Source organism: Triticum dicoccoides, chromosome 2A, assembly GCF_002162155.2.
Source record: "Triticum dicoccoides isolate Atlit2015 ecotype Zavitan chromosome 2A, WEW_v2.0, whole genome shotgun sequence".
NCBI classification, from domain to species: domain Eukaryota; kingdom Viridiplantae; phylum Streptophyta; class Magnoliopsida; order Poales; family Poaceae; genus Triticum; species Triticum dicoccoides.
The window spans coordinates 351,351,112-351,365,561 of record NC_041382.1 but is presented as its reverse complement, the minus strand read 5'-3'; the positions used below and the strand labels follow the sequence as shown (position 1 = coordinate 351,365,561).

Below are 14,450 nucleotides of genomic sequence, written 5' to 3'. Positions count from 1 at the left end.
GTCACCGTGGATCCCGGGAGGTTGAGCAGCCAAGCGCGCGGCTCACCGGCGAGGGCCATGGGGAACAAGTTTGCCATGATCTTGTCGTCGCCTCTGGCTTCGAGGACCGCCTCCTCGTATGCTAGCAGGAACAGCGCCGAGTCTGCCGCGCCATCGAAACGCGGCGGCATCTCCGGCCTGAACTTGGATGGCCACTGCACTCGCTGCAGAGCGGGGGTCAGGGCCCGGTATCCAGACTCCCTGCTGCTGGTGTTGACCGCGGAGGTTGGTGACGGGGCACCTGCCATGGGAGCATAGTGCGGCGGTAGGGGGCGCTGGTTGGTGGAGAGAAGCCCCGGCGCACCCCTACCTGGTGCGCCAAATGTCGGATGTGGGGCTCCGGCAAACCCTTAAGGTTCCAACACTAGGGTGCGCGCGAAGTCTTTCCCTCCTACCGATCTACGCTCTAGCTCGCTAAGATCTTGCGGACGAACTCGACGAACTCACAACACAAAAGACACGGGGTTTATACTGGTTCGGGCCACCGTTGTGGTGTAATACCCTACTCCAGTGTGGTGGTGGTGGATTGCCTCTTGGGCTGATGATGAACAATACAAGGGAAGAACGGCCTCCTGAGGTTGAGGGGTTCTTGTGCTTTCGGACTTGTGGTGTGTAGGTTCTCTCAAGCCAAGATGAGATCCTCCCATCCACTGAGGTGGCTAGTCTTATTTATAGAGGCCCTGGTCCTCTTCCCAAATATCAAACGGGAAGGGAGCCAACAATGGCGGGCTAATTTGAAGGGGGACAGCTAGTACAAGCTATCCTGACAAAAGTAGTCTTCGCCTGCACAAAGCTCTGGTGGTGATGCTGTTTTGGGCTCCACGATGACCTCTGTATTGCAGTCCATGGTCTTGGTCTTGTTGTACCGAAATGGCAACCTTTGCCTGAGCCCTCGGTACTCCACGGCTGCGCTTGCCCCCTTTGCACCAAAGGAGAAACAAGGACGCTGCGCCCGCTGGCGCCCGCCTGGTGTCGATCGTCATGGCTCACGTCACGAGAGCCTCGTGAGGTTCGCCTCGCCTTGATATCTCCGCTCCTCATGAGCCTGCCTAGCTAGACCACTCCAGAGGAGGTCTTGTGTCGTCCTCCTCGCGAGGCTTGGCCCCTCGCGAGGGTCTTGGATGCTTGGTTGGTGAAGACGGGTCGTACGGCCCGCTGGCTCAGCCATGCCGCGGGCCGCAGGCAGGAAAGTCTAGGGACCCCCGTTCCCAGAACACCGACAGACGGCTCCGCATCATAGCCTTCCACTTGGTATAGTCTGTGCCATCGAAGATGGGGCATGCAGCAGAAACCTTGATCATACATGTGGTCGATATAACTAAACTCCAGGTGGTTAAACCAAAATCACATAGACAAGGGAGTACCTTGCTCTGATACCAATTGAAAGCGTAGGTTATCTCCCAAAAGGGGGTGAATGGGAGATTTTTATAAATTTGTCAAACTCTGAAGAATTTGACAAAGATCAGAGTGAAGAAATAGAAACGCGAGGGAAACTAAGTTATCACAGAGTCAGAGTACATGCATATAGGATACGTAAGAGTGAAGAAATAGAAACGCGAGGGAAACTAAGTTATCACAGAGTCAGAGTACATGCATACAGGATACGTAAGAGTGAAGAAATAGAAACGCAAGGGAAACTAAGTCAGTACCTTCGTGCATATCAACCAAAGTATCCCACATTTCCTTTGCATTCTCAAGGCGGCTGATTTTGTTGAGTTCCTCGGGGCACAAACCATTGAAGAGAATATCACAAGCTTGAGCATTGTATTGCAACATCCTCCATTCTTCCGCGATCGCTTCACGATTTGGTTCTCTACCATCCTCAAAGAATTCACCTTGCAGGCCAATACGAACAACATACCAAACGGTGGGGTTATGACCAAGAATATGCATTTTCATCTTATGCTTCCAACTAGCAAATTTGTACCATCAAAATATGGTCCTCTATGGTGATAATTACCCTCGCTGGACGCCATACTCTCCTAGGTTGTGAAACCAAGACTATGGTGACCAAAGCAATGGAAACCAAGGCTTACATAGACCAAAGCTCTAATATCACTTGTAGGATTAAAAGTATGTCTAGAGTGGGTGATTAGACTACTTGACCAAATCAAACCTAATATTTTGCCAATTTTAGTTATAGGCCGATTTTAGCAATTATGACAAATCAAGCAACACCCTACACATGCAATTCTAAGAGTATGGCAGCGGAAAGTAAGACATGCACATGTAAGTAAAGGAAAGGGTTTGGAGAAGGCAAACGCAATGGGGACACGGTGATTTTTGGCGTGGTTCCGATAGGTGATGCTATCGTATGTCCACGTTGATGGAGACTTCAACCCACGAAGGGGAACGGCTACGCGACTCCACGGAGGGCTCCACCACGAAGGGTCCACGAAGAAGCAACCTTGTCTATCCCATCATGGCCATCGTCCACGAAGGACTTGCCTCACTCATGTATATCCTCACGAAGTAGGCGATCTCATTGCCCTTACAAACTTCTTGGTTCAACTCCATATCACATTGGAGGCTCCCAAGCGACACATAACCAATTTAGGAGACACCACTCTCCAAAAGGTAATAGACGGTGTGTTGATGATGAACTCCTTGCTCTTGTGCTTCAAATGATAGTCTCCCCAACACTCAACTCTCTCTCTCTCAGGTTTAGCAATGATGGAAGAAGGATTTGAGTGAAAAGCAACTTGGGGAAGGCTAGAAATCAAGGTTCAAATGATAGGAATGGAACCTCTTGATCTCAACACACGAGTAGGTGGTTCTCTCTCAAAAAATGAGTAGTGGAAGTGTAGGCATGTTCTGGTGGCTATCTTACTAAGTAAGAGGGGTGGAGGAGTATAAATAGCCTCCACACGAAATCCAACTGTTACACACTTTCGACCCAACTCGATGGTACCGATCAGAGATCTCGGTGGCACCGACCTGTGTAAAAGATATGAACGTTGGAGGTCTCGATGGGACCAAAACGTAACAACTCGGATGAATCGATGTGCAATGGTTAGGGCAAACCTCGTTTCGGTGGCACCGATTGCATCAACTCAGTAGGACCGAAGTGAAGCAATAAGGCAACAGAAAGGTTGGCACGCCCTCTCGTTGGGACCGATTGCAAAACTTGGTGGGACCGAAATAATTGCAACAAGTTACAAAAGATTTGACAAGCCATCTCGGTGGGATCGATTGCAAAACTCGGTGAGACCGAAATAATTGCAACTGGTTACAGAAGGTTGGGCAGGGCAAACCGGTGGGACCGAGAACCATATCAGTGACTCCGATTTGTTAGGGTTTGGCAGAGGCAGTGTCCAGATGAACTCAGTAGGTCTGGATGGAGAAATTTCGATGGGGCCGAGTTGGAATGTAGGGTTTTGGACATATTTGGATAGAGAAAGTGGTTAAGGGTTTTGGAGCAATATCATTAAGCACTTGAGCAAGTAGATCATAATCAAAACCTAATGCCCTTTTAATAATGTTGGCTTTCTTATGGACTCAATGTGATCTTAGGTCACTTAACCAAAAATATTAAGTCTTGAGCTTTTATCAATTCATGTCTTTAGTATTTTGAGGGGTCCACAATCAATAATCCTTGCCATGCCAATCATTGAACATCCTAAAATCTTTAACTTGAATGGATATTAACTCAATAAGATATGTGTTATTATGAATTACCAAAAACACTCAAGAATTAGTTGCAATTTCAGCAGGCAACCAAACACGTTCCCTCCATCCCAAAAATAAATGTCTCAATTTAATATAATTTTAAAAGAAATATATATTTTTTTTCATTTTAAACACGTCTTAAATTATTACTCCCTCCGTTCCCTTGATCCCAAAGTGTCTCAGACTTCAATACGACTTTAGAGGGAGTATTATTATTGTTCATTGTGTTTTTTACCAGCATGCTCTTTTTGGTGATTTTATCCATTCAGTATTTTTATATTCTTTTTATCGGGATATGTGTAAATATAGTCTGCCTTTTCTTTTGGCCAGGCCTGTCAAAAAACAACACAAAGCAAAGCCGTCAGCTAGAAGAAATTCAATAGAAATGAAAATGCCCAAATACAAAGTAAAAAAAACTAAAAAGCCCAGCCCAACAAATGCTGCATCGATCCAGACAGAAACAGCACATCTACAAGAAACAAAAACAGTTGCTAAAAAAACAAGAAACAAAAACAAAAATACAAGAACAGAACAAGCTAAAAAAGGTGTGCTGCATAGGAAAAAGGGACCACACAAAGGGAGATGATATCACTTAGATGTGACATAACAAAGTCTCATCTCAATGAGCCTTAGACGGATCTTTTTGCAGAACTTGGTTTTTTATATCTAGAGATTCAATTAGACAATCCAAACAAGATGATACGACATATCCAAGATTCAGTTAGAAATTGAATTTAACAAGAACTAGTTCTTTGTAATCTTATTATCCAAATAAACCCCAAGAGAACACCCCTGTTTCAAAATTAGGTAATACGACATATCCAGCACGGAGTAGGGATATCAAAAGCACAGCAGATGTAAATGTCGAATTAATGCCTTCCAACTTTTCTCAACATGGTACCTGACGACTAAAAGCAGAAAACTAATAATGCAACAATCTATGTATATACTCCCTCCGTTCATAAATAAGTGAAGTGGTTTTAGTTTAAATTTGGACTAAAACCACGTCACTTATATATGGACGGAGGGAGTATAAAATATACGGAGTACATCAGAGCCTCATTTTTGCTTCACTGCTGCTGCATGATACTGCTCCAGTTCAGCATCAAGATCCGCAGCAGAGGCCGGAACTCGGCTGCGATCATGCCCTCTGGCTCTGCCCTGTCCCCGCCCACCACCGTCCTGGACAGTGTTTCCAGGACGAACGTTGCCTTGAAACATTCCTCTTTTGCCAGCACCGCCCTGACCACTGCCTCCAGAACGACCATTACCATGAAATGGCCCTCTCTGGTCACCTCTCTGAAGCAAACTGCAAAAGGAGTACCAAACTAATGAATGTGTGGTGTAAAAAGGCCTGCCAAAAATAAAGCTGGTTTTACATTCACTGCTCAAAAGGCCTGCCAAAAATAAAGCTGGTTTTACATTCACTGCTCAAAAGGCCTGCAGAGCCAAATCTATGCCAGTTGACATGCAGGCTACAGAATGTGGTTGACATCTGGTGTCCCACAAACAATAGAATGCATTTTGTAATATGATAGGCTGTGCATGTTAATACTCTAGAAAATGTACAAGTGGGTCAGTATCTACAGGCATGTGGCTGGAATCAGTTTTGCAAATCCAAATGAGGAGCCACAACCCTTAAGTCCATAATCAGAATTCTTCAGGTGCAGAAAACTCACGTTCAAACTTCATTTATGTGCGGTGAAACAGCCTCTGGACTACCGAGTAGATGCAACTGTCCAAGGTCAAAATCATAAAAAACCTCTGTCCCAACATATAGGTTAACTTTCTTACAAATAGTCATTTCATGATGCCAGTCCATGAGGGAATCAAGAGCACACTCGTTATTGCACTCAAAACCCATCGCCTCTGTGGCCTGCATGGGCGTGGCCCCAGCAGCGCCAGGCTCCACGCAAAGAACAAGGAACCTGATGGACCTGATGCAAAGCATCTTATGGACATCACCATGAACCCATCAAACGCCACAAGCTTCAAGTGGACCATTGACAAGGGCACGTGCAGCACCCGAGGTGACATCCTTCCTATACGAGCTCCCTATACTTGCATGTGAGACATGACTACTACCTCAAGGAGGAACGCTATGTGTAGTTAGGTGCGATGAAATCGAGCATGGAAAGGCAAGGAATGAAGGACAGGCTACGAAGAAGACGGGACTTGAAGAGCAAAGAGTACCTACCTAGGGGGCCAACCAGCCAACAACAGAAAAGTCGGACTATCTGACTTGGGGTCCAACCCAATGTCCGACTTAACCGAGCTCTCTGAATGAAGTCAGATAGTCCGACATAATTTATCTGACATAACATCCGACATGTCAAATAATCTGACCTTATGTCCGACTTACCAAGCCTCGCTGGATCATGTCGGACAAAGGCCGGATTGTCTGACATGTTCAGATTATATTTGATTATGTCGGACCATCCGACATGCCTGCGCTCAGTGTAAGGGGGCACGTACCCGTGTACCTTTCCCTCTTTGTATAGACTATATAAACCGTACTCCTCCATTCTAGGGTTAGCAAAGCATAAACTAAAAACTTGAGAGAGACTTGCTCAATCCATCTCCTCTTAGAGGTTCAAGTCCTCCTCACTGGGGAAGAATCCCTTGGATTCCAAGGCCTCCATCTCTCATAGAGATTTGGGGGGAAATATCTCTCAAGCCCTCCATACCTCCTAGAGATTGGGGAAGAACTACCCTTGTTTCCTCTACTTTCCAATGTTTTTTGTGGATCTAAGATGTGCCTCTTGTATTGACCTAGGATTTTAGGCTAATTGGAGTGGATCTTGTCCTATTGAGTGTTTTCCTCTTGTTTTTCCCATGATTTGCACTTGTACCCTCTCAATCCACCTTCAATTCGTGAAGACCGAGCCACACTTGCCCCATATCGTTTGGTATCATGAGCAATGTTGCCACGAATTGGAACCCCACCCCCTCGTATTTATAGCCTAATTTGTTTTATTCTTCCCAATTACAAAAATCCCCATAAAAATATCCTCACCCGATTTCGAGCAATTTGTTGTTTCTAGTGATGTTTTGGTTGGATTTGATCCATGGATCCGGTGTTGTGCGAGTCAATCTACCTCTGATTTGTTTTTCTCTAGCCAATTTTCCCCCAAAATTTTCCTTTTCTCCCTCCAATTTCGAGTTCTTCCTCGATTTGACCAGTAGCTGCCGAGACAAAGTCAGATTATCCGACTTGTCGAACATTCCGACTTCGTGTCCGACTTCACCCAGGAGCGCACGGTGACGGCTACAACGAGTGGAAGGCATCTTCGACGGCTTCGGACCAAGGGCTTCTTCGACAAGCACAAGTAACCCTACACCGCCCCATCTACCACTAAGCTCGCCTATGACGACGATCCATCCATCCTTTTGACACCTTTAAAGGAAGCAAGGTCGGTCTCCTCCAATTTTATAACAGTAGAGGTGTCGACGAGGTATATCATTTCGTCACACAACTTTGCCACCTTGTGAGCCATTCCATCTTTTGCAATTACCTTGAACCTACCGAGACTAGCTTATGGAGTATTGTCGGGTATCAATCACTTGCCTTACACGACTTTTTTATTTCATTGATCAGAGGTGTGCTTTCTATCCTCACATTATCTTGATGGCAATATTCTTGTAGTGTTGATCTTGGCTCAAAGAGGAAAGGCAAAAGGAAGAAAAGTATCACAAAAAAGAGAAAGAAGAAGCTTGTTAGCAAAAGGTACAAAGAGCAATAGAAATACAAGTGCCAAGGATACTCGTAGGAAAACATGAAGTTCTGGCAGTAGTAGAGTAGTAGTCAAGTGGTCGAATCCTTGCCCTCTATGTGCAATCAAGCTAGCGTCTCTATCCTCATTTGTGATATCCAACCATACAACAAGATAGCGGATTTCCAACCAAGATGACATGTCATCCTACAAGAGGCAAGATAGCTATTTCATGTCATCCTACTCCATTGATGTCATCAAGTACTCCATTGATGCCATCTTGAACTTGACGTTTCACCTTGCTATCTTGATGTCATCCTAAAAGAGGCACTATGATCCTCAATGCCGATGAAGAGTACGAATCTTATAGTGAAGGAGAACTGGAACCATTGGATCATGTTGCTCGACACCAACAAGTCAATGAAGCTAAAGATGATCAAGTCTTTTATGACAACGACTCAAGTCCCACAAGAGTCAGTCTCCAAGATCTCGAAACTTCAACAACAAATGACGATGATCAAAGATGCCATATCTTCCACATCAAAGAAGGAATCCAAGGAAGATCCATCAAGGACATCATTGATGGTGGTAGTTGGCACAATTTGGCAAGTGAATAACTATGCTCCAAGTTGCATCTTAAAAAGAAGCGCCATCCTCATCCATACAAGGTCCAATAGCTTAGTGACTCCGACACTATCAAAGCGAAACACACGGTTGAAATCTCCCTCAAGGTTGGAGCATTTCAACGTGCAGTCCAGCGTAATTCAAGAAGGCCAATTTATGTTGAAGCTCCTGAAGGTGAAGAATATGATGATGCCCTTGAAGAGCCTGATCTCTATGCATATCGAAGAGTACCCAACCCTACATATGCAAGGGATACATACAAGGTAAAAGCTGAAATCCCAACTTCTAATGGAAATGTTGATATTGAAGGGTGCCTTGACTGGTTATATGAAGTGGAGACTTTCTTTGAGGTCATAGAGGTTCCGGAAGATCGTAGAGTTCCTTTGGTCGCTTACAAGCTGAAAGGAGGAGCCGATGCATGGTGGTATCGCGTTCAAGAAGAACGCAGGCTGAGAGGAGAACCTCGTGTGAGAACTTGGCGACAATTGAAAAGTCTTTTGAAAGGGAGATTTTTACCTGCTGATTATGACCAGATCCTATTTATCCAATTCCAAAATTGTGCTCAAGGAAATAAGACTGTTTCAGATTACACGGAAGAGTTTCTAAGGCTACAAGTGAGGTGCAACCTTGCTGAAGATCAACAAGTTGCAAGGTACATCAATGGTCTCGATGATGCTATTCAAGATCGATTGATGATGCAACAAATCTGGTCCATTAATCAAGCACAAGCCCTAGCCTTGAAGGCCGAGAGGTTTGTGAGGATGAGAAAGACAACTATGGCTCCATATCCTCATACCGAAGGCTCGTCTAGGGATCACACTAATGGAGTGGAAGAAAAGACCACTCCACCAAAGGCAAAACGACCCATCTCGAAGCAAACTAGAGGCAAGGGTAAGGCAAATGAAGGCACGAAGTGCTATAAATGTGGTAAAGAGGGACACATATCCAGCGGTTGCCCACTAAGAAAATTTGTTAACACAACTATCCATGATGGTGAAGACGATGAGGAAGAATACGAATCTGAAGATGTAGAGGGACAAGAGGTTTGTCAAGAAGGTGTGGAGGTGGTATGTGTGATTCAACGTCTCCTATGTTCCACACCATAGCCTGACGACACACAACGGAAGAAAATATTTGAGAGCAAATGCACGATGAATGGCAAGATATGCAAATTAGTGATTGATAGTTGCAGTTGCGATAATCTTATCTCCCAGAAGTTGGTGAACCATTTAAAGCTTGAAACCCATGATCATCCAAATCCCTACACTATTGGATGGATCAAGAAAGGAGTGAATATGAGAATCACCAAACAATGCAACCTGCCACTTTCTTTGGGAAAGCATTATCGCCCAAACGTGTTGTGTGACGTAGTTGATATGGATGCCAGCCATGTTCTTCTTGGGAGACCTTGGCAATTTGATGTGGATACTACACACAAGGGCAAGGAAAATTCTTACTCTTTTCATTTGGAACAGGAGAAAGATCATTATTCTACCAAACAAAACTGAAGGTAATACCTCTAAGGAGGAGAGAATAACTATGTTAACTATCTCCCACACCTCTCATGAGTTTATGGAAGACTTGAAGGAGACAGATTTGTGTGTTGCACATACCAGGAGAGCCACAAGGTCTGCCACCGATGAGAGGAATTCAACGTAGAATTGGCTTAATTCCGGGAGCAAGTCTTCCTAATCTTCCACACTATCGAATGAGCCCAAAAGAGCATGATATATTGAAGGAGAAAGTGGAGGAATTGCTGCGGAAGGGGCACATTCGAGAAAGTATTAGCCCATGTGTTGTACCAGGCCTGCTCACGCCAAAGAAAGATGGATCTTGGTGCATGTGTACCGATAGTAGAGCCATTAACAAGATCACTGTAAGGTATAGATTCCCTATTCACCGTATGGATGATATGTTGGGTAAGCTTAGTGGAGCAAGAGTGTTCACAAAGCTAGATTTAAGAAGCGGATATCATCAAATCCGTATTAGACTCGGGGATGAATGGAAAACAGCCTTCAAGACAAAGGATGGGTTGTTTGAATGGCTGGTCATGCCATTTGGACTCTCAAGTGCACCAAGTACCTTTATGCACTTGATGAATCAAGTCTTTTGACCCTTCTTATCCCACTTTGTTGTGGTCCATTTCGATGACATCTTGATCTAGCAAGGATGAGGATGAACACTTTGATCACATCCGGAAGGTGCTAGAAGTACTAAGGGAAAATGAGCTCTACGTCAACTTGAAGAAATGTGTTTTCCTGCAAACACAACATCTTTTCATAGGATTCGTCATAACATGTGACGGTATTCATGTTGATGGTTCCAAGGTTGAAGCAATCCGAGAATGGCCAACTCCAAAGACCATTTCTGAGGTAAGAAGTTTTCATGGCCTTGCAACTTTCTATAGACGATTTGTGAAGAATTTCAGCACTATCATGGCACCAATTACCGAGTGCCTGAAGAAAGGAAAGTTCCAATGGCAGAAGCGGCTGAAGCTAGTTTCAATGAGATCAAGCAAAAACTCTAACAAGCTCCCGTCTTGGTGCTACCTGATTTCAAGAAGACTTTTGAGTTGGAGTGTGATGCAAGTGGAGTAGGCATTGGAGCTGTTCTATCTCACGAAAGGAAGCCCGTTGCTTTCTTTAGTGAGAAGTTAAGCGAAGCTAGACAGAAACAGAGTACCTATCAACAAGAATTGTATGCCGTTTTTAGAGCTTTGAAAACTTGGGAAGTCTACTTGCTGCCTAAAGAGCTCATTGTTTATAGTGACCATCAATCCTTGAAGCATTCTAGAAATCAAAAACATTTTGACCGCATACTAGCAAGATGGGCAGCATACCTGGAGAGGTTTAACTATCTCATTGTTCATAAATCTAGGACAACTAACCGAGTGGCCGATGCTTTGAGTCATCGTGCAAGCCTCTTGACTTCTTTTGAGGCTGAACTTCCAGGCATGGATCAAATAAAGGAGTTGTATGAGGATATGATGACTTTGGCCATGTTTGGGTGAAGCACGTCAAGGCCAGCCATTAGGTGATGACTATTTGGTGCAAGATGGCTATGTCTTCAAAAATGATCGTTTGTGCATCCCAAGGAGTTCTCTGCGTGACAAACTAAATAGAGAACTCCATTCAAATGATCTTGGCCATGTTGGACGGGACAAGACTACCGCTAACCTGGAAGCTCGCTACTTTTGGCCACAACTAAAGAGAGATGTTGGAAAGTTTGTTCAGTGATGCCCTATATGTCAAACCTGCAAAGGCCAAGTCCAGAACACAGGGTTATGCATGCCTTTGCCTGTTCCTGTCGCTCCATGGGAGGACATCTCTATGGACTTCGTCTTAGGCTTGCCAAGAACACGGCGAGGGAGTGATGTTGTGTTTGTGGTCGTGGACTAGTCGTGGACAGATTCTCTAAGATAGCTCATTTCATCCCATGTCGCAAGACAACAGATGCTCATCATGTGGCAAATCTGTTCTTTCGAGAAGTGGTCAGACTTCATGGAGTACCAAGGTCCATCGTCTCAGACCGTGATAGCAAGTTTCTTGTTGCATTTTGGCTCACTTTGTGGAAGCAATTCAACACTGAATTGAAATTTTCTAGCACTGCTCATCCACAAATAGATGGACAAACGAAAGTGGTGAACAAGTTTTTGGGTAATCTGATCTGTTGCATTTGTGGAGAAAGAAAGGGACAATGGGATTTGGCTTTATCTCTTGCAGAGTTCTCCTACAATAACTCCAAGCATAGATCCAAAGGAAGGAGCCCTTTTTCCATTGTCTACACTAAAGTTCCAACACATGTGGTGGACCTGGTGAAGCTACCATCAAGGGGAAACTCAAAATCAGCATTGTCCTTTGCTGATAATTACACTAAGTTATTTGAAAAGATTCATGGTGTTCTGGAAGCACAAAATCAGAAATATAAACAACTTGTTGACTGCAAAAGGATGCCAAAATCATTCCAAGTTGGTGATAAGGTGATGGTATACCTCCGAAAAAAGAGGCTACCTTTAGGTGTTAAAGAGAAACTTAGGCAGCGAAGGTATGGACCCTTAATGGACCCTTCTCTATCGTGAGGAATGTAAATGATAACGCTTAGGGTTTAGGGTTTAGGGTTTAGGTGTTAAAGAGAAACTTATCCAACACTTCCAATGTTTCGGACTTGACTCTCTACCATCCAGAAGAAGCGCTCTATGAATATAACTCGAGGGCAAATTCCAAACAACTAGGGGAGAATGATGAGGAACACTAGATGAGGAAAAAGAAAAAACAAATCGTATGTCAGATTTGTTTGGCTACTTCTTCTAGATGCTTCCACTCTAGTGTAGTATTTCTTTTCTTTTCTACCCTACCTAATATTTTCTAGAGTCCTCTAGTTGTGAGTAGCTATGAGTAGAAATGGTGAATCTTAAATAATGTTTTTCTAGAGTGTCTAGCTATAAGTAGAAGTATCTAAAGGCTTCCCAAAGCCCTATAAATAGAGGTCCTCACCTCTACTTTGTAACCAAACTATATACCCCACTACCTATAATACAACTTGGTGTTTTTATCTAAGATCTTGGAGTAGATCTTGTGCTCTAGGAGTTCTGGATTGAACTCCAGCTGCCATATTGGCCTACATTCACCTCTAGAGTGATATCTAGTGCAGCACGTTGAAGTAGTTCCTTCAACTCTTGTGCTGTACACTTTGTAGCAGTAAGGTGGAGTTGCTCCTCCACAACCCTGTGCTGCTTCACAAACAAAAGCCCTATGTTACAGATTGCAATCATCACCACGTTATTAGATAATTTAGACTGAACAACCTAGCTCTGTGAATGCTATCATGCAGCAGCGGTAGGGGCACCTACTCACTGTGGCTACACGATCACGGAGAATAATGATCAGAAGTGTTACCAACGAAACAATTTAAAACATTGACAAACATAAACAAGTGTACTGGAATCTAAATTTCTACGTTTCCAAACTCTGCTACTCTTCCATTTGGCCAGATGTTAGGTTCAGGACATGACAGGACCGAACTAAGAACTGTCACAAAATTCAGAGAACGCAACTGAAATCGACACAATTTTGGGGAATTTTAAGGAATCGATTGCTGGTGGATCTGAGCCACAAAACTAGGGTTCGCCAGCCGGAACACGGCGGCTTTAGGGCCAAGCCCAGACACATCCAGAATGCCCTCTCCACAAGCCGGAGGAGGGTTTAAAAAGGGGTTCGAGCAGGTGAAAAGCAAGAAAGTGACAGGTTCAGCAATTACAGAGCATGCAGTAAAGTTTAAAGGAAGAAAACTACTGCAGCCGTTCATCTGGAGATCAACGGTTGCGAGCGGTGACTTGAGAGCGAAACGGCACGCTCGCTGGAGCCGTAGGATCTTCGATCGACGGTTGTAATGCGCGCTGGCAAATGAAACGGCACTGTGCTGTTTCTAACTGTTGTCTGAAGAATTCCTGTCCTGACAGGACACAACTTAACCAATTTGATGCATTAAAAATGACAGATTGCTTCAAAGGATTAGAAAAACATCAACAGGTGTAGTGTAAGAGAATGTCCTTATATGAGCGAAAAGGATATCCCATTCTTTGACAGTGATTAAACCATACATAAGAAATCTAATTAAAAAGACTAACCTGTTTGGAGTTGCATTGTAGTTAGAAGAAGTGCCGTTGTACATCAAAGGTTCTGTTGGGTGTGGCTCGGTCTTATTTCCAATGAGCTCTATCTTCATTGGCTTCCCATCAAGCAGAACACCATTATATCTCTCAATAGCATCCAAAGCATCTACTTTTCTTGCAAAGACAACTTCCGCACTTCCCTAACAGGAAAAGAGTCAAGAAAGATCTGTGGTGTAGAAACTACAGATGATATATGATACTTGGAGAAGACATTGCTCAACAATCTACCTGAGACTTCCCATCCTTATCGTAGTTAACAGAATAACGTCTGAGCTCACCAATCTCTGAAAAGAGTTCCTGACAAGATAAAGAAAAAACAAAGCCCATCGGCTACAATCACATAACAATTAAGTTATGTGCTTAAAACAAATGTAGAGTTACGTGTTGTCTGCTTTGGTCACAAATTCATAATACTTCTTTACTTCTCATGATGAGTAATTTCACTCTGGGCCATGTATTATGGGACTTGGGTTACTTTGAAGGACAAAATAAATAATAAATAAATTGGAAGTACGATATTTGTATAAATATATCACAAATTCACAATGGCCATGTTTAGAATGGACATTACCGCACTGACTCGCAACTAATCAGGCCTATGTGGTCACACCGAACATGGTTCAATGCTACATAATGGTACAAGTATGCATGGTTCAAAGTGCAACGATTTCATTAAGTGGTTCAGAGTGACTCAACTTTTATAACATCCATGTTGCAGTTGGGCCCGTAGTTTT

At 43.8% G+C, this 14,450-nt stretch overlaps 1 pseudogene; it reads right to left on the bottom strand.

The window, feature by feature from the left end:
* Positions 1 to 4,453: 4,453 nt before the first annotated feature.
* The window catches only part of LOC119354568, a 17,717-nt pseudogene continuing 7,720 nt past the window's right edge, over positions 4,454 to 14,450 (bottom strand).